Here is a 23381-nt window from a genome sequence, read left to right on the forward strand (position 1 = left end):
TCTACAACTCTGCATCTACAACTCTCTACATCTACAACTCTACATCTACAACTCTACATCTACAACCCTCTACATCTACAACTCTACATCTACAAATCTAAAACTCTACAACTCTACATCTACAACTCTCTATATCTCTACATCTACAACTCTACATCTACAACTCTACATCTACAACTCTCTACATCTACAACTCTACATCTACAACTCTCTACGTCTCTACAACTCTCTACACCTCTACATTTCTACCTCTGCATCTACAACTCTGCATCTACAACTCTCTACATCTACAACTCTACAACTCTCTACATCTACAACTCTACATCTACATCTCTGCATCTACATCTCTACATCTACAACTCTACATCTACAACTCTGCATCTACATCTCTACAACACTCTACATCTACAACTCTACAACACTCTACATCTACAACTCTACATCTACAACTCTATATCTCTGCATCTACAACTCTGTGTCTACATCTCTGCATCTACAACTCTCTACATCTACAACTCTCTGCATCTACAACTCTCTACATCTACAACTCTACATCTACAACTCTCTACAACTCTACATCTACAACTCTCTACAACTCTACATCTACAACTCTCTACATCTCTACATCTACAACTCTCTACATCTACAACTCTCTACATCACTACATCTACAACTCTCTACAACTCTACATCTCTACATCTACAACTCTACATCTCTACATCTACAACTCTCTATCTACATCTCTACATCTACAACTCTGCATCTACAACTCTACATCTACATCTACATCTCTACAACTCTGCATCTACAACTCTGCATCTCTACATCTACAACTCTGCATCTACAACTCTACATCTACAACTCTATATCTCTACATCTACAACTCTATCTCTACATCTACAACTCTACATCTACAACTCTCTACAACTCTGCATCTACATCTCTGCATCTACATCTCTACATCTACAACTCTCTACATCTCTACATCTACAACTCTACATCTACATCTCTACATCTACAACTCTCTACATCTACAACTCTACATCTACAACTCTCTACATCTCTACATCTCTACATCTACAACTCTCTACAACTCTACATCTCTACCTCTGCATCTACATCTCTGCATCTACATCTCTGCATCTACATCTCTGCATCTACAACTCTGCATCTACAACTCTCTACACCTAAAACTCTCTACATCTACAACTCTCTACATCTACAAATCTACAACTCTCTACATCTCTACATCTACAACTCTACATCTACAACTCTACATCTCTACCTCTGCATCTACAACTCTACATCTACAACTCTGCATCTACAACTCTACATCTACAACTCTGCATCTACAACTCTCTACATCTACAACTCTACATCTACAACTCTCTACATCTACAACTCTACATCTACAAATCTAAAACTCTACAACTCTCTACATCTCTACATATACATCTCTACATCTACAACTCTACATCTACAACTCTATCTCTACATCTACAACTCTCTACATCTCTACAACTCTGCATCTACATCTCTGCATCTACATCTCTACATCTACAACTCTGCATCTACAACTCTACAACTCTGCATCTACAACTCTACATCTACATCTCTACATCTACAACTCTACAACACTCTACATCTACAACTCTACATCTACAACTCTACATCTCTGCATCTACAACTCTGCATCTACAACTCTGCATCTACATCTCTGCATCTACAACTCTCTACATCTACAACTCTCTGCATCTACAACTCTCTACATCTACAACTCTCTACAACTCTACATCTACAACTCTCTACATCTACAACTCTACATCTACAAATCTAAAACTCTACAACTCTACAACTCTCTACATCTCTACATATACATCTCTACATCTACAACTCTACATCTACAACTCTCTATATCTCTACATCTACAACTCTACATCTACAACTCTACATCTACAACTCTGCATCTACAACTCTCTACATCTACAACTCTACATCTACAACTCTACATCTACAACTCTCTACATCTACAACTCTACATCTACAAATCTAAAACTCTACAACTCTACAACTCTCTACATCTCTACATATACATCTCTACATCTACAACTCTACATCTCTACAACTCTACATCTACAACTCTCTATATCTCTACATCTACAACTCTACATCTACAACTCTCTACATCTACAACTCTACATCTACAACTCAATACGTCTCTACAACTCTCTACACCTCTACATCTCTACCTCTGCATCTACAACTCTACATCTACAACTCTCTACAACTCTGCATCTACATCTCTGCATCTACATCTCTACATCTACAACTCTCTACATCTCTACATCTATAACTCTACATCTCCATCTCTACATCTACAACTCTCTACATCTACAACTCTACATCTACAACTCTACATCTCTACATCTACAACTCTCTACAACTCTACATCTCTACCTCTGCATCTACATCTCTGCATCTACATCTCTGCATCTACAACTCTGCATCTACAACTCTCTACATCTAAAACTCTCTACATCTACAACTCTCTACATCTACAAATCTACAACTCTCTACATCTCTACATCTACAACTCTACATCTACATCTACAACTCTACATCTACAACTCTACATCTCTACCTCTGCATCTACAACTCTACATCTACAACTCTGCATCTACAACTCTACATCTACAACTCTGCATCTACAACTCTCTACATCTACAACTCTACATCTACAACTCTGCATCTACAACTCTCTACATCTACAACTCTACATCTACAACTCTACATCTACAACTCTGCATCTACAACTCTCTACATCTACAACTCTACATCTACAACTCTACATCTACAACCCTCTACATCTACAACTCTACATCTACAAATCTAAAACTCTACAACTCTACATCTACAACTCTCTATATCTCTACATCTACAACTCTACATCTACAACTCTACATCTACAACTCTCTACATCTACAACTCTACATCTACAACTCTCTACGTCTCTACAACTCTCTACACCTCTACATTTCTACCTCTGCATCTACAACTCTGCATCTACAACTCTCTACATCTACAACTCTACAACTCTCTACATCTACAACTCTACATCTACATCTCTGCATCTACATCTCTACATCTACAACTCTACATCTACAACTCTCTACATCTCTACAACTCTGCATCTACAACTCTGCATCTACATCTCTACAACACTCTACATCTACAACTCTACAACACTCTACATCTACAACTCTACATCTACAACTCTATATCTCTGCATCTACAACTCTGTGTCTACATCTCTGCATCTACAACTCTCTACATCTACAACTCTCTGCATCTACAACTCTCTACATCTACAACTCTACATCTACAACTCTCTACAACTCTACATCTACAACTCTCTACAACTCTACATCTACAACTCTCTACATCTCTACATCTACAACTCTCTACATCACTACATCTACAACTCTCTACAACTCTACATCTCTACATCTACAACTCTACATCTCTACATCTACAACTCTCTATCTACATCTCTACATCTACAACTCTGCATCTACAACTCTACATCTACATCTACATCTCTACAACTCTGCATCTACAACTCTGCATCTCTACATCTACAACTCTGCATCTACAACTCTACATCTACAACTCTATATCTCTACATCTACAACTCTATCTCTACATCTACAACTCTACATCTACAACTCTCTACAACTCTGCATCTACATCTCTGCATCTACATCTCTACATCTACAACTCTCTACATCTCTACATCTACAACTCTACATCTACATCTCTACATCTACAACTCTCTACATCTACAACTCTACATCTACAACTCTCTACATCTCTACATCTCTACATCTACAACTCTCTACAACTCTACATCTCTACCTCTGCATCTACATCTCTGCATCTACATCTCTGCATCTACATCTCTGCATCTACAACTCTGCATCTACAACTCTCTACACCTAAAACTCTCTACATCTACAACTCTCTACATCTACAAATCTACAACTCTCTACATCTCTACATCTACAACTCTACATCTACAACTCTACATCTCTACCTCTGCATCTACAACTCTACATCTACAACTCTGCATCTACAACTCTACATCTACAACTCTGCATCTACAACTCTCTACATCTACAACTCTACATCTACAACTCTCTACATCTACAACTCTACATCTACAAATCTAAAACTCTACAACTCTCTACATCTCTACATATACATCTCTACATCTACAACTCTACATCTACAACTCTATCTCTACATCTACAACTCTCTACATCTCTACAACTCTGCATCTACATCTCTGCATCTACATCTCTACATCTACAACTCTGCATCTACAACTCTACAACTCTGCATCTACAACTCTACATCTACATCTCTACATCTACAACTCTACAACACTCTACATCTACAACTCTACATCTACAACTCTACATCTCTGCATCTACAACTCTGCATCTACAACTCTGCATCTACATCTCTGCATCTACAACTCTCTACATCTACAACTCTCTGCATCTACAACTCTCTACATCTACAACTCTCTACAACTCTACATCTACAACTCTCTACATCTACAACTCTACATCTACAAATCTAAAACTCTACAACTCTACAACTCTCTACATCTCTACATATACATCTCTACATCTACAACTCTACATCTACAACTCTCTATATCTCTACATCTACAACTCTACATCTACAACTCTACATCTACAACTCTGCATCTACAACTCTCTACATCTACAACTCTACATCTACAACTCTACATCTCTACATCTACAACTCTCTACAACTCTACATCTCTACCTCTGCATCTACATCTCTGCATCTACATCTCTGCATCTACAACTCTGCATCTACAACTCTCTACATCTAAAACTCTCTACATCTACAACTCTCTACATCTACAAATCTACAACTCTCTACATCTCTACATCTACAACTCTACATCTACATCTACAACTCTACATCTACAACTCTACATCTCTACCTCTGCATCTACAACTCTACATCTACAACTCTGCATCTACAACTCTACATCTACAACTCTGCATCTACAACTCTCTACATCTACAACTCTACATCTACAACTCTGCATCTACAACTCTCTACATCTACAACTCTACATCTACAACTCTACATCTACAACTCTGCATCTACAACTCTCTACATCTACAACTCTACATCTACAACTCTACATCTACAACTCTCTACATCTACAACTCTACATCTACAAATCTAAAACTCTACAACTCTACAACTCTCTACATCTCTACATATACATCTCTACATCTACAACTCTACATCTACAACTCTACATCTCTACAACTCTACATCTACAACTCTCTATATCTCTACATCTACAACTCTACATCTACAACTCTACATCTACAACTCTCTACATCTACAACTCTACATCTACAACTCTCTACGTCTCTACAACTCTCTACACCTCTACATTTCTACCTCTGCATCTACAACTCTGCATCTACAACTCTCTACATATACAACTCTACAACTCTCTACATCTACAACTCTACATCTACATCTCTGCATCTACATCTCTACATCTACAACTCTACATCTACAACTCTCTACATCTCTACAACTCTGCATCTACAACTCTGCATCTACATCTCTACAACACTCTACATCTACAACTCTACAACACTCTACATCTACAACTCTACATCTACAACTCTATATCTCTGCATCTACAACTCTGCGTCTACATCTCTGCATCTACAACTCTCTACATCTACAACTCTCTGCATCTACAACTCTCTACATCTACAACTCTACATCTACAACTCTACATCTACAACTCTACATCTACAACTCTCTACAACTCTACATCTACAACTCTCTACAACTCTACATCTACAACTCTCTACATCTCTACATCTACAACTCTCTACATCTACAACTCTCTACATCACTACATCTACAACTCTCTACAACTCTACATCTCTACATCTACAACTCTACATCTCTACATCTACAACTCTCTATCTACATCTCTACATCTACAACTCTGCATCTACAACTCTACATCTACATCTACATCTCTACAACTCTGCATCTACAACTCTGCATCTCTACATCTACAACTCTGCATCTACAACTCTACATCTACAACTCTATATCTCTACATCTACAACTCTATCTCTACATCTACAACTCTACATCTACAACTCTCTACAACTCTGCATCTACATCTCTGCATCTACATCTCTACATCTACAACTCTCTACATCTCTACATCTACAACTCTACATCTACATCTCTACATCTACAACTCTCTACATCTACAACTCTACATCTACAACTCTCTACATCTCTACATCTCTACATCTACAACTCTCTACAACTCTACATCTCTACCTCTGCATCTACATCTCTGCATCTACATCTCTGCATCTACATCTCTGCATCTACAACTCTGCATCTACAACTCTCTACATCTAAAACTCTCTACATCTACAACTCTCTACATCTACAAATCTACAACTCTCTACATCTCTACATCTACAACTCTACATCTACAACTCTACATCTCTACCTCTGCATCTACAACTCTACATCTACAACTCTGCATCTACAACTCTACATCTACAACTCTGCATCTACAACTCTGCATCTACAAATCTAAAACTCTACAACTCTACAACTCTCTACATCTCTACATATACATCTCTACATCTACAACTCTACATCTACAACTCTACATCTCTACAACTCTACATCTACAACTCTCTATATCTCTACATCTACAACTCTACATCTACAACTCTACATCTACAACTCTCTACATCTACAACTCTACATCTACAACTCTCTACGTCTCTACAACTCTCTACACCTCTACATCTCTACCTCTGCATCTACAACTCTGCATCTACAACTCTCTACATCTACAACTCTACAACTCTCTACATCTACAACTCTACATCTACATCTCTGCATCTACATCTCTATCTACAACTCTACATCTACAACTCTACAACTACAACTCTACATCTCTACATCTCTGCATCTACAACTCTGCATCTACAACTCTGCATCTACATCTCTACATCTACAACTCTCTACATCTACAACTCTACAACACTCTACATCTACAACTCTACATCTACAACTCTACATCTCTGCATCTACAACTCTGCATCTACATCTCTGCATCTACAACTCTCTGCATCTACAACTCTCTGCATCTACAACTCTCTACATCTAACCACTCTACATCTACAACTCTCTACAACTCTACATCTGCAACTCTCTACAACTCTACATCTACAACTCTCTACATCTACAACTCTCTACATCTACAACTCTCTACATCACTACATCTACAACTCTCTACAACTCTACATCTCTACATCTACAACTCTACATCTCTACATCTACAACTCTCTACAACTCTACATCTACATCTCTACATCTACAACTCTGCATCTACATCTACAACTCTACATCTACATCTCTACAACTCTACATCTACAACTCTACATCTACAACTCTCTACATCTACAACTCTACATCTACAAATCTAAAACTCTACAACTCTACAACTCTCTACATCTCTACATATACATCTCTACATCTACAACTCTCTACAACTCTACATCTCTACATCTACAACTCTACATCTCTACATCTACAACTCTACAACTCTACATCTACATCTCTACATCTACAACTCTGCATCTACATCTACAACTCTACATCTACATCTCTACAACTCTACATCTACAACTCTACATCTACAACTCTCTACATCTACAACTCTACATCTACAAATCTAAAACTCTACAACTCTACAACTCTCTACATCTCTACATATACATCTCTACATCTACAACTCTACATCTACAACTCTACATCTCTACAACTCTACATCTACAACTCTCTATATCTCTACATCTACAACTCTACATCTACAACTCTACATCTACAACTCTCTACATCTACAACTCTACATCTACAACTCTCTATGTCTCTACAACTCTCTACACCTCTACATCTCTACCTCTGCATCTACAACTCTGCATCTACAACTCTCTACATCTACAACTCTCTACATCTACAACTCTACATCTACATCTCTGCATCTACATCTCTACATCTACAACTCTACATCTACAACTCTACAACACTCTACATCTACAACTCTACATCTACAACTCTGCATCTACAACTCTACATCTCTACATCTCTGCATCTACAACTCTGCATCTACAACTCTACAACACTCTACATCTACAACTCTACATCTACAACTCTGCATCTACAACTCTACATCTCTACATCTCTGCATCTACAACTGCATCTACAACTCTGCATCTACATCTCTACATCTACAACTCTACAACACTCTACATCTACAACTCTACATCTACAACTCTACATCTCTGCATCTACAACTCTGCATCTACAACTCTGCATCTACATCTCTGCATCTACAACTCTCTGCATCTACAACTCTCTGCATCTACAACTCTCTACATCTACAACTCTACATCTACAACTCTCTACAACTCTACATCTACAACTCTCTACAACTCTACATCTACAACTCTCTACATCTCTACATCTACAACTCTCTACATCTACAACTCTCTACATAACTACATCTACAACTCTCTACAACTCTACATCTCTACATCTACAACTCTACATCTCTACATCTACAACTCTCTATCTACATCTCTACATCTACAACTCTGCATCTACAACTCTACATCTACATCTACATCTCTACAACTCTGCATCTACAACTCTGCATCTCTACATCTACAACTCTGCATCTACAACTCTACATCTACAACTCTATATCTCTACATCTACAACTCTATCTCTACATCTACAACTCTACATCTACAACTCTCTACAACTCTGCATCTACATCTCTGCATCTACATCTCTACATCTACAACTCTCTACATCTCTACATCTACAACTCTACATCTACATCTCTACATCTACAACTCTCTACATCTACAACTCTACATCTACAACTCTCTACATCTCTACATCTCTACATCTACAACTCTCTACAACTCTACATCTCTACCTCTGCATCTACATCTCTGCATCTACATCTCTGCATCTACATCTCTGCATCTACAACTCTGCATCTACAACTCTCTACATCTAAAACTCTCTACATCTACAACTCTCTACATCTACAAATCTACAACTCTCTACATCTCTACATCTACAACTCTACATCTACAACTCTACATCTCTACCTCTGCATCTACAACTCTACATCTACAACTCTGCATCTACAACTCTCTACATCTACAACTCTACATCTACAACTCTCTACATCTACAACTCTACATCTACAAATCTAAAACTCTACAACTCTACAACTCTCTACATCTCTACATATACATCTCTACATCTACAACTCTACATCTACAACTCTACATCTCTACAACTCTACATCTACAACTCTCTATATCTCTACATCTACAACTCTACATCTACAACTCTACATCTACAACTCTCTACATCTACAACTCTACATCTACAACTCTCTACGTCTCTACAACTCTCTACACCTCTACATCTCTACCTCTGCATCTACAACTCTGCATCTACAACTCTCTACATCTACAACTCTACAACTCTCTACATCTACAACTCTACATCTACATCTCTGCATCTACATCTCTACATCTACAACTCTACATCTACAACTCTACAACACTCTACATCTACAACTCTACATCTACAACTCTACATCTACAACTCTACATCTCTACATCTCTGCATCTACAACTCTGCATCTACAACTCTGCATCTACATCTCTACATCTACAACTCTCTACATCTACAACTCTACAACACTCTACATCTACAACTCTACATCTACAACTCTACATCTCTGCATCTACAACTCTGCATCTACATCTCTGCATCTACAACTCTCTGCATCTACAACTCTCTGCATCTACAACTCTCTACATCTAACCACTCTACATCTACAACTCTCTACAACTCTACATCTGCAACTCTCTACAACTCTACATCTACAACTCTCTACATCTCTACATCTACAACTCTCTACATCTACAACTCTCTACATCACTACATCTACAACTCTCTACAACTCTACATCTCTACATCTACAACTCTACATCTCTACATCTACAACTCTCTACAACTCTACATCTACATCTCTACATCTACAACTCTGCATCTACATCTACAACTCTACATCTACATCTCTACAACTCTACATCTACAACTCTACATCTACAACTCTCTACATCTACAACTCTACATCTACAAATCTAAAACTCTACAACTCTACAACTCTCTACATCTCTACATATACATCTCTACATCTACAACTCTCTACAACTCTACATCTCTACATCTACAACTCTACATCTCTACATCTACAACTCTCTACAACTCTACATCTACATCTCTACATCTACAACTCTGCATCTACATCTACAACTCTACATCTACATCTCTACAACTCTACATCTACAACTCTACATCTACAACTCTCTACATCTACAACTCTACATCTACAAATCTAAAACTCTACAACTCTACAACTCTCTACATCTCTACATATACATCTCTACATCTACAACTCTACATCTACAACTCTACATCTCTACAACTCTACATCTACAACTCTCTATATCTCTACATCTACAACTCTACATCTACAACTCTACATCTACAACTCTCTACATCTACAACTCTACATCTACAACTCTCTATGTCTCTACAACTCTCTACACCTCTACATCTCTACCTCTGCATCTACAACTCTGCATCTACAACTCTCTACATCTACAACTCTCTACATCTACAACTCTACATCTACATCTCTGCATCTACATCTCTACATCTACAACTCTACATCTACAACTCTACAACACTCTACATCTACAACTCTACATCTACAACTCTGCATCTACAACTCTACATCTCTACATCTCTGCATCTACAACTCTGCATCTACAACTCTACAACACTCTACATCTACAACTCTACATCTACAACTCTGCATCTACAACTCTACATCTCTACATCTCTGCATCTACAACTGCATCTACAACTCTGCATCTACATCTCTACATCTACAACTCTACAACACTCTACATCTACAACTCTACATCTACAACTCTACATCTCTGCATCTACAACTCTGCATCTACAACTCTGCATCTACATCTCTGCATCTACAACTCTCTACATCTACAACTCTACATCTACAACTCTCTACAACTCTACATCTACAACTCTCTACAACTCTACATCTACAACTCTCTACATCTCTACATCTACAACTCTCTACATCTACAACTCTCTACATAACTACATCTACAACTCTCTACAACTCTACATCTCTACATCTACAACTCTCTACAACTCTACATCTACATCTCTACATCTACAACTCTGCATCTACAACTCTACATCTACATCTCTACAACTCTGCATCTACAACTCTACAACTCTACATCTACAACTCTATCTCTACAACTCTACATCTACAACTCTCTACAACTCTGCATCTACATCTCTGCATCTACATCTCTGCATCTACAACTCTGCATCTACATCTCTACATCTACAACTCTGCATCTACAACTCTACATCTCTACATCTACAACTCTCTACAACTCTGCATCTACATCTCTACATCTACAACTCTACATCTACAACTCTATATCTCTACATCTACAACTCTATCTCTACATCTACAACTCTACATCTACAACTCTCTACAACTCTGCATCTACATCTCTACATCTACAACTCTGCATCTACAACTCTACAACTCTGCATCTACAACTCTGCATCTCTACATCTACAACTCTGCATCTCTACATCTACAATTCTACAACTCTGCATCTACAACTCTACAACTCTGCATCTACAACTCTACATCTACAACTCTATATCTCTACATCTACAACTCTACATCTACAACTCTACATCTACAACTCTATCTCTACATCTACAACTCTACATCTACAACTCTCTACATCTCTACAACTCTGCGTCTACATCTCTGCATCTACATCTCTACATCTACAACTCTACATCTACAACTCTACAACACTCTACATCTACAACTCTACATCTACAACTCTGCATCTACAACTCTACATCTCTACATCTCTGCATCTACAACTCTGCATCTACAACTCTACAACACTCTACATCTACAACTCTACATCTACAACTCTGCATCTACAACTCTACATCTCTACATCTCTGCATCTACAACTCTGCATCTACAACTCTGCATCTACATCTCTACATCTACAACTCTACAACACTCTACATCTACAACTCTACATCTACAACTCTACATCTCTGCATCTACAACTCTGCATCTACAACTCTGCATCTACATCTCTGCATCTACAACTCTCTGCATCTACAACTCTCTGCATCTACAACTCTACATCTACAACTCTACATCTACAACTCTCTACAACTCTACATCTACAACTCTCTACAACTCTACATCTACAACTCTCTACATCTCTACATCTACAACTCTCTACATCTACAACTCTCTACATAACTACATCTACAACTCTCTACAACTCTACATCTCTACATCTACAACTCTCTACAACTCTACATCTACATCTCTACATCTACAACTCTGCATCTACAACTCTACATCTACATCTCTACAACTCTGCATCTACAACTCTACATCTACAACTCTATCTCTACAACTCTACATCTACAACTCTCTACAACTCTGCATCTACATCTCTGCATCTACATCTCTGCATCTACAACTCTGCATCTACATCTCTACATCTACAACTCTGCATCTACAACTCTACATCTCTACATCTACAACTCTCTACAACTCTGCATCTACATCTCTACATCTACAACTCTACATCTACAACTCTATATCTCTACATCTACAACTCTATCTCTACATCTACAACTCTACATCTACAACTCTCTACAACTCTGCATCTACATCTCTGCATCTACAACTCTGCATCTACATCTCTACATCTACAACTCTGCATCTACAACTCTACAACTCTGCATCTACAACTCTGCATCTCTACATCTACAACTCTGCATCTCTACATCTACAATTCTACAACTCTGCATCTACAACTCTACAACTCTGCATCTACAACTCTACATCTACAACTCTATATCTCTACATCTACAACTCTACATCTACAACTCTATCTCTACATCTACAACTCTACATCTACAACTCTCTACATCTCTACAACTCTGCATCTACATCTCTGCATCTACATCTCTGCATCTACATCTCTGCATCTACAACTCTCTATCTACAACTCTACAACCCTGCATCTACAACTCTGCATCTCTACATCTACAACTCTACAACTCTGCATCTACAACTCAATACGTCTCTACAACTCTCTACACCTCTACATCTCTACCTCTGCATCTACAACTCTACATCTACAACTCTCTACAACTCTGCATCTACATCTCTGCATCTACATCTCTACATCTACAACTCTCTACATCTCTACATCTATAACTCTACATCTCCATCTCTACATCTACAACTCTCTACATCTACAACTCTACTTCTACAACTCTACATCTCTACATCTACAACTCTCTACAACTCTACATCTCTACCTCTGCATCTACATCTCTGCATCTACATCTCTGCATCTACAACTCTGCATCTACAACTCTCTACATCTAAAACTCTCTACATCTACAACTCTCTACATCTACAAATCTACAACTCTCTACATCTCTACATCTACAACTCTACATCTACATCTACAACTCTACATCTACAACTCTACATCTCTACCTCTGCATCTACAACTCTACATCTACAACTCTGCATCTACAACTCTACATCTACAACTCTACATCTACAAATCTAAAACTCTACAACTCTACAACTCTCTACATCTCTACATATACAACTCTACATCTCTACAACTCTACATCTACAACTCTCTATATCTCTACATCTACAACTCTACATCTACAACTCTACATCTACAACTCTACATCTACAACTCTCTATGTCTCTACAACTCTCTACACCTCTACATCTCTACCTCTGCATCTACAACTCTGCATCTACAACTCTCTACATCTACAACTCTCTACATCTACAACTCTACATCTACATCTCTGCATCTACATCTCTACATCTACAACTCTACATCTACAACTCTACAACACTCTACATCTACAACTCTACATCTACAACTCTGCATCTACAACTCTACATCTCTACATCTCTGCATCTACAACTCTGCATCTACAACTCTACAACACTCTACATCTACAACTCTACATCTACAACTCTGCATCTACAACTCTACATCTCTACATCTCTGCATCTACAACTGCATCTACAACTCTGCATCTACATCTCTACATCTACAACTCTACAACACTCTACATCTACAACTCTACATCTACAACTCTACATCTCTGCATCTACAACTCTGCATCTACAACTCTGCATCTACATCTCTGCATCTACAACTCTCTGCATCTACAACTCTCTGCATCTACAACTCTCTACATCTACAACTCTACATCTACAACTCTCTACAACTCTACATCTACAACTCTCTACAACTCTACATCTACAACTCTCTACATCTCTACATCTACAACTCTCTACATCTACAACTCTCTACATAACTACATCTACAACTCTCTACAACTCTGCATCTACATCTCTACATCTACAACTCTGCATCTACAACTCTACATCTCTACATCTACAACTCTCTACAACTCTGCATCTACATCTTTACATCTACAACTCTACATCTACAACTCTATATCTCTACATCTACAACTCTATCTCTACATCTACAACTCTACATCTACAACTCTCTACAACTCTGCATCTACATCTCTGCATCTACAACTCTGCATCTACATCTCTACATCTACAACTCTGCATCTACAACTCTACAACTCTGCATCTACAACTCTGCATCTCTACATCTACAACTCTGCATCTCTACATCTACAATTCTACAACTCTGCATCTACAACTCTACAACTCTGCATCTACAACTCTACATCTACAACTCTATATCTCTACATCTACAACTCTCTACATCTCTACAACTCTGCATCTACATCTCTGCATCTACATCTCTGCATCTACATCTCTGCATCTACAACTCTCTATCTACAACTCTACAACCCTGCATCTACAACTCTGCATCTCTACATCTACAACTCTACAACTCTGCATCTACAACTCAATACGTCTCTACAACTCTCTACACCTCTACATCTCTACCTCTGCATCTACAACTCTACATCTACAACTCTCTACAACTCTGCATCTACATCTCTGCATCTACAACTCTGCATCTACATCTCTACATCTACAACTCTGCATCTACAACTCTACAACTCTGCATCTACAACTCTGCATCTCTACATCTACAACTCTGCATCTCTACATCTACAATTCTACAACTCTGCATCTACAACTCTACAACTCTGCATCTACAACTCTACATCTACAACTCTATATCTCTACATCTACAACTCTACATCTACAACTCTATCTCTACATCTACAACTCTACATCTACAACTCTCTACATCTCTACAACTCTGCATCTACATCTCTGCATCTACATCTCTGCATCTACATCTCTGCATCTACAACTCTCTATCTACAACTCTACAACCCTGCATCTACAACTCTGCATCTCTACATCTACAACTCTACAACTCTGCATCTACAACTCAATACGTCTCTACAACTCTCTACACCTCTACATCTCTACCTCTGCATCTACAACTCTACATCTACAACTCTCTACAACTCTGCATCTACATCTCTGCATCTACATCTCTACATCTACAACTCTCTACATCTCTACATCTATAACTCTACATCTCCATCTCTACATCTACAACTCTCTACATCTACAACTCTACATCTACAACTCTACATCTCTACATCTACAACTCTCTACAACTCTACATCTCTACCTCTGCATCTACATCTCTGCATCTACAACACTCTACATCTACAACTCTGCATCTACAACACTCTACATCTACAACTCTACATCTACAACTCTGCATCTACAACTCTACATCTCTACATCTCTGCATCTACAACTCTGCATCTACAACTCTGCATCTACATCTCTACATCTACAACTCTACAACACTCTACATCTACAACTCTACATCTACAACTCTACATCTCTGCATCTACAACTCTGCATCTACAACTCTGCATCTACATCTCTGCATCTACAACTCTCTGCATCTACAACTCTCTGCATCTACAACTCTCTACATCTACAACTCTACATCTACAACTCTCTACAACTCTACATCTACAACTCTCTACAACTCTACATCTACAACTCTCTACATCTCTACATCTACAACTCTCTACATAACTACATCTACAACTCTCTACAACTCTACATCTCTACATCTACAACTCTCTACAACTCTACATCTACATCTCTACATCTACAACTCTGCATCTACAACTCTACATCTACATCTCTACAACTCTGCATCTACAACTCTACAACTCTACATCTACAACTCTATCTCTACAACTCTACATCTACAACTCTCTACAACTCTGCATCTACATCTCTGCATCTACATCTCTGCATCTACAACTCTGCATCCACATCTCTACATCTACAACTCTGCATCTACAACTCTACATCTCTACATCTACAACTCTCTACAACTCTGCATCTACATCTCTACATCTACAACTCTACATCTACAACTCTATATCTCTACATCTACAACTCTATCTCTACATCTACAACTCTACATCTACAACTCTCTACAACTCTGCATCTACATCTCTGCATCTACAACTCTGCATCTACATCTCTACATCTACAACTCTGCATCTACAACTCTACAACTCTGCATCTACAACTCTGCATCTCTACATCTACAACTCTGCATCTCTACATCTACAATTCTACAACTCTGCATCTACAACTCTACAACTCTGCATCTACAACTCTACATCTACAACTCTATATCTCTACATCTACAACTCTACATCTACAACTCTATCTCTACATCTACAACTCTACATCTACAACTCTCTACATCTCTACAACTCTGCATCTACATCTCTGCATCTACATCTCTGCATCTACATCTCTGCATCTACAACTCTCTATCTACAACTCTACAACCCTGCATCTACAACTCTGCATCTCTACATCTACAACTCTACAACTCTGCATCTACAACTCTACAACTCTGCATCTACAACTCTACATCTACAACTCTATATCTCTACATCTACAACTCTATATCTCTACATCTACAACTCTACATCTACAACTCTATCTCTACATCTACAACTCTCTACATCTCTACAACTCTGCATCTACATCTCTGCATCTACATCTCTGCATCTACAACTCTCTACGTCTCTACATCTACAACTCTCTACATCTACAACTCTCTACATCACTACATCTACAACTCTCTACAACTCTACATCTCTACATCTACAACTCTACATCTACAACTCTCTACAACTCTACATCTACATCTCTACATCTACAACTCTGCATCTACATCTACAACTCTACATCTACATCTACATCTCTACAACTCTGCATCTACAACTCTGCATCTACATCTCTACATCTACAACTCTGCATCTACATCTACAACTCTACATCTACATCTCTACAACTCTACATCTACAACTCTATATCTCTACATCTACAACTCTATCTCTACATCTACAACTCTACATCTACAACTCTGCATCTACATCTCTGCATCTACAACTCTGCATCTACATCTCTACATCTACAACTCTGCATCTACAACTCTACATCTCTACATCTACAACTCTCTACAACTCTACATCTACATCTCTACATCTACAACTCTGCATCTACATCTACAACTCTACATCTACATCTACATCTCTACAACTCTGCATCTACATCTCTACATCTACAACTCTACAACTCTGCATCTACATCTCTACATCTACAACTCTGCATCTACAACTCTACAACTCTGCATCTACAACTCTGCATCTCTACATCTACAACTCTGCATCTCTACATCTACAACTCTACAACTCTGCATCTACAACTCTACAACTCTGCATCTACAACTCTACATCTACAACTCTATATCTCTACATCTACAACTCTACATCTACAACTCTCTACATCTCTACAACTCTGCATCTACATCTCTACATCTATAACTTTACAACTCTGCATCTAAATCTCTACATCTACAACTCTGCATCTACAACTCTACATCTACAACTCTGCATCTCTACATCTACAACTCTACAACTCTGCATCTACAACTCTACAACTCTGCATCTACAACTCTACATCTACAACTCTATATCTCTACATCTACAACTCTACATCTACAACTCTCTACATCTCTACAACTCTGCATCTACATCTCTGCATCTACATCTCTGCATCTACATCTCTGCATCTACATCTCTGCATCTACAACTCTGCATCTACAACTCTACAACCCTGCATCTACAACTCTGCATCTCTACATCTACAACTCTACAACTCTATCTCTACAACTCTACAACTCTGCATCTACAACTCTACATCTACAACTCTATATCTCTACATCTACAACTCTATATCTCTACATCTACAACTCTACATCTACAACTCTATCTCTACATCTACAACTCTCTACATCTCTACAACTCTGCATCTACATCTCTGCATCTACATCTCTACATCTACAACTCTCTACATCTACAACTCTACATCTACAACTCTCTACAACTCTACATCTACAACTCTCTACAACTCTACATCTACAACTCTCTACATCTCTACATCTACAACTCTCTACATCTACAACTCTCTACATCACTACATCTACAACTCTCTACAACTCTACATCTCTACATCTACAACTCTACATCTACAACTCTCTACAACTCTACATCTACATCTCTACATCTACAACTCTGCATCTACATCTACAACTCTACATCTACATCTCTACAACTCTGCATCTACAACTCTGCATCTACATCTCTACATCTACAACTCTGCATCTACATCTACAACTCTACATCTACATCTCTACAACTCTACATCTACAACTCTATATCTCTACATCTACAACTCTATCTCTACATCTACAACTCTACATCTACAACTCTCTACAACTCTGCATCTACATCTCTGCATCTACAACTCTGCATCTACATCTCTGCATCTACAACTCTGCATCTACATCTCTACATCTACAACTCTGCATCTACAACTCTACATCTCTACATCTACAACTCTCTACAACTCTACATCTACATCTCTACGTCTACAACTCTGCATCTACATCTACAACTCTACATCTACATCTCTACAACTCTGCATCTACATCTCTACATCTACAACTCTACAACTCTGCATCTACATCTCTACATCTACAACTCTGCATCTACAACTCTACAACTCTGCATCTACAACTCTGCATCTCTACATCTACAACTCTGCATCTCTACATCTACAACTCTACAACTCTGCATCTACAACTCTACAACTCTGCATCTACAACTCTACATCTACAACTCTATATCTCTACATCTACAACTCTACATCTACAACTCTCTACATCTCTACAACTCTGCATCTACATCTCTACATCTATAACTCTACAACTCTGCATCTACATCTCTACATCTACAACTCTGCATCTACAACTCTACAACTCTACATCTACAACTCTGCATCTCTACATCTACAACTCTACAACTCTGCATCTACAACTCTACATCTACAACTCTATAGCTCTACATCTACAACTCTACATCTACAACTCTCTACATCTCTACAACTCTGCATCTACATCTCTGCATCTACATCTCTGCATCTACAACTCTGCATCTACAACTCTGCATCTCTACATCTACAACTCTACAACTCTGCATCTACAACTCTACAACTCGGCATCTACAACTCTACATCTACAACTCTATATCTCTACATCTACAACTCTATATCTCTACATCTACAACTCTACATCTACAACTCTATCTCTACATCTACAACTCTCTACATCTCTACAACTCTGCATCTACATCTCTGCATCTACATCTCTACATCTACAACTCTGCATCTACAACTCTACAACTCTGCATCTACAACTCTACATCTACATCTCTACATCTACAACTCTACAACACTCTACATCTACAACTCTACATCTACAACTCTACATCTCTGCATCTACAACTCTGCATCTACAACTCTGCATCTACATCTCTGCATCTACAACTCTCTACATCTACAACTCTCTGCATCTACAACTCTCTACATCTACAACTCTACATCTACAACTCTCTACAACTCTACATCTACAACTCTCTACAACTCTACATCTACAACTCTCTACATCTCTACATCTACAACTCTCTACATCTACAACGCTCTACATCACTACATCTACAACTCTCTACAACTCTACATCTCTACATCTACAACTCTACATCTACAACTCTCTACAACTCTACATCTACATCTCTACATCTACAACTCTGCATCTACATCTACAACTCTACATCTACATCTACATCTCTACAACTCTGCATCTACAACTCTACAACTCTGCATCTACAACTCTACATCTACAACTCTATCTCTACATCTACAACTCTACATCTACAACTCTCTACAACTCTGCATCTACATCTCTGCATCTACATCTCTGCATCTACATCTCTGCATCTACAACTCTCTACATCTAAAACTCTCTACATCTACAACTCTGCATCTACAACTCTACATCTACAACTCTCTACATCTCTACATCTACAACTCTCTACATCTACAACTCTCTACATCACTACATCTACAACTCTCTACAACTCTGTACTCTGTACTCTGTCAGATGTAGAGATATAGAGTTGTAGATGTAGAGTTGTAAATGCAGAGTTGTAGAGTTGTAGATGCAGAGTTGTAGAGTTGTAGATGTAGAGATGCAGAGTTGTAGATGCAGAGTTGTAGATGCAGAGTTGTAGATGTAGAGATGTAGATGCAGAGTTGTAGATGCAGAGATGTAGATGCAGAGATGTAGATGCAGAGTTGTAGAGAGTTGTAGATGTAGAGTTGTAGATGTAGAGATAGAGTTGTAGATGTAGAGATATAGAGTTGTAGATGCAGAGTTGTAGATGCAGAGTTGTAGAGATGTAGATGTAGAGTTGTAGATGTAGATGCAGAGTTGTAGATGTAGAGTTGTAGAGAGTTCTAGATGTAGAGATGTAGAGTTGTAGATGCAGAGTTGTAGATGTAGAGATGTAGATGCAGAGTTGTAGATGCAGAGATGTAGATGCAGAGATGTAGATGCAGAGTTGTAGAGAGTTGTAGATGTAGAGTTGTAGATGTAGAGATAGAGTTGTAGATGTAGAGATATAGAGTTGTAGATGTAGAGTTGTAGATGCAGAGTCGTAGAGTTGTAGATGTAGAGTTGTAGATGCAGAGTTGTAGAGATGTAGATGTAGAGTTGTAGATGAAGATGCAGAGTTGTAGATGTAGAGATGTAGAGTTGTAGAGAGTTGTAGATGTAGAGATGTAGAGAGTTGTAGATGTAGAGAGTTGTAGATGTAGAGATGTAGAGAGTTGTAGATGTAGAGTTGTAGAGAGTTGTAGATGTAGAGTTGTAGAGAGTTGTAGATGTAGAGTTGTAGATGTAGAGAGTTGTAGATGCAGAGAGTTGTAGATGCAGAGATGTAGACACATACTATATCAACACTACTATATCAACACTAATATATTCCCACTACTATATCAACACTAATATACCCCCACTACTATATCAACACTACTATATCCCCGCTACTATATCCCCCACTACTATATCCACAATACTATACCCCCACTACTATATCAACACTACTATATCCCCACTACTATATCTCCCACTACTTTATCCCTACTACTATATCCCCACTACTATATCCCCACTACTATATCAACACTACTATATTAACACTACTATATTAACACTACTATATCCCCACTACTATATCAACACTAATATATCCCCACTACTATATCAACACTACTATATCCACACTACTATATCCACACTACTATATCAACACTAATATATCAACACGACTATATCCACACTAATATATCCACACTACTATATCCACACTACTATATCCACACTACTATATAGACACTTATATATCCACACTACTATATCCACACTACAATATCAACATTACTATACCCCCACTACTATATCCCCACTACAATATCAACACTAATATATCCACACTACTATATCAACACTACTATATCCACACTACTTTATCAACACTACTATATCCCCACTACTATATCCCCACTACAATATCAACACTAATATATCCACACTACTATATCAACACTACTATATCAACACTACTTTATCAACACTACTATATCCACACTACTATATCCACACTACTATATCAACACTACTATATCCCCACTACTATCTCCACACTACTATATCAACACTACTATATCAACACTACTATATCCCCACTACTATATCCCCACTACTATATCAACACTACTATATCCCCACTACTATATCCCCCACTACTATATCCACAATACTATACCCCCAATACTATATCAACACTACTATATCCCCACTACTATATCTCCCACTACTATATCCCTACTACTATATCCCCACTACTATATCCCCACTACTATATCAACACTACTATATTAACACTACTATATTAACACTACTATATCCCCACTACTTTATCAACACTACTATATCCACACTACTATCTCCACACTACTATATCAACACTACTATATCAACACTAGTATATCCCCACTACTATATCCCCACTACTATATCCCCGCTACTATATCCCCACTACTATATTAACACTACTATATCAACACTACTATATCCCCACTACTATATCCCCACTACTATATCCACACTACTATATCCCCACTACAATATCAACACTAATATATCCACACTACTATATCAACACTACTATATCCACACTACTTTATCAACACTACTATATCCCCACTACTATATCCCCACTACAATATCCACACTACTATATCCACACTACTATATCAACACTACTATATCCCCACTACTATCTCCACACTACGATATCAACACTACTATATCAACACTACTATATCCCCACTACTATATCCCCACTACTATATCAACACTACTATATCCCCACTACTATATCCCCCACTACTATATCCACAATACTATACCCCCACTACTATATCAACACTACTCTATCCC

This window comes from Gasterosteus aculeatus, unplaced genomic scaffold, assembly GCF_964276395.1.
Source record: "Gasterosteus aculeatus unplaced genomic scaffold, fGasAcu3.hap1.1 HAP1_SCAFFOLD_22, whole genome shotgun sequence".
Classification (NCBI taxonomy): Eukaryota; Metazoa; Chordata; class Actinopteri; order Perciformes; family Gasterosteidae; genus Gasterosteus; species Gasterosteus aculeatus.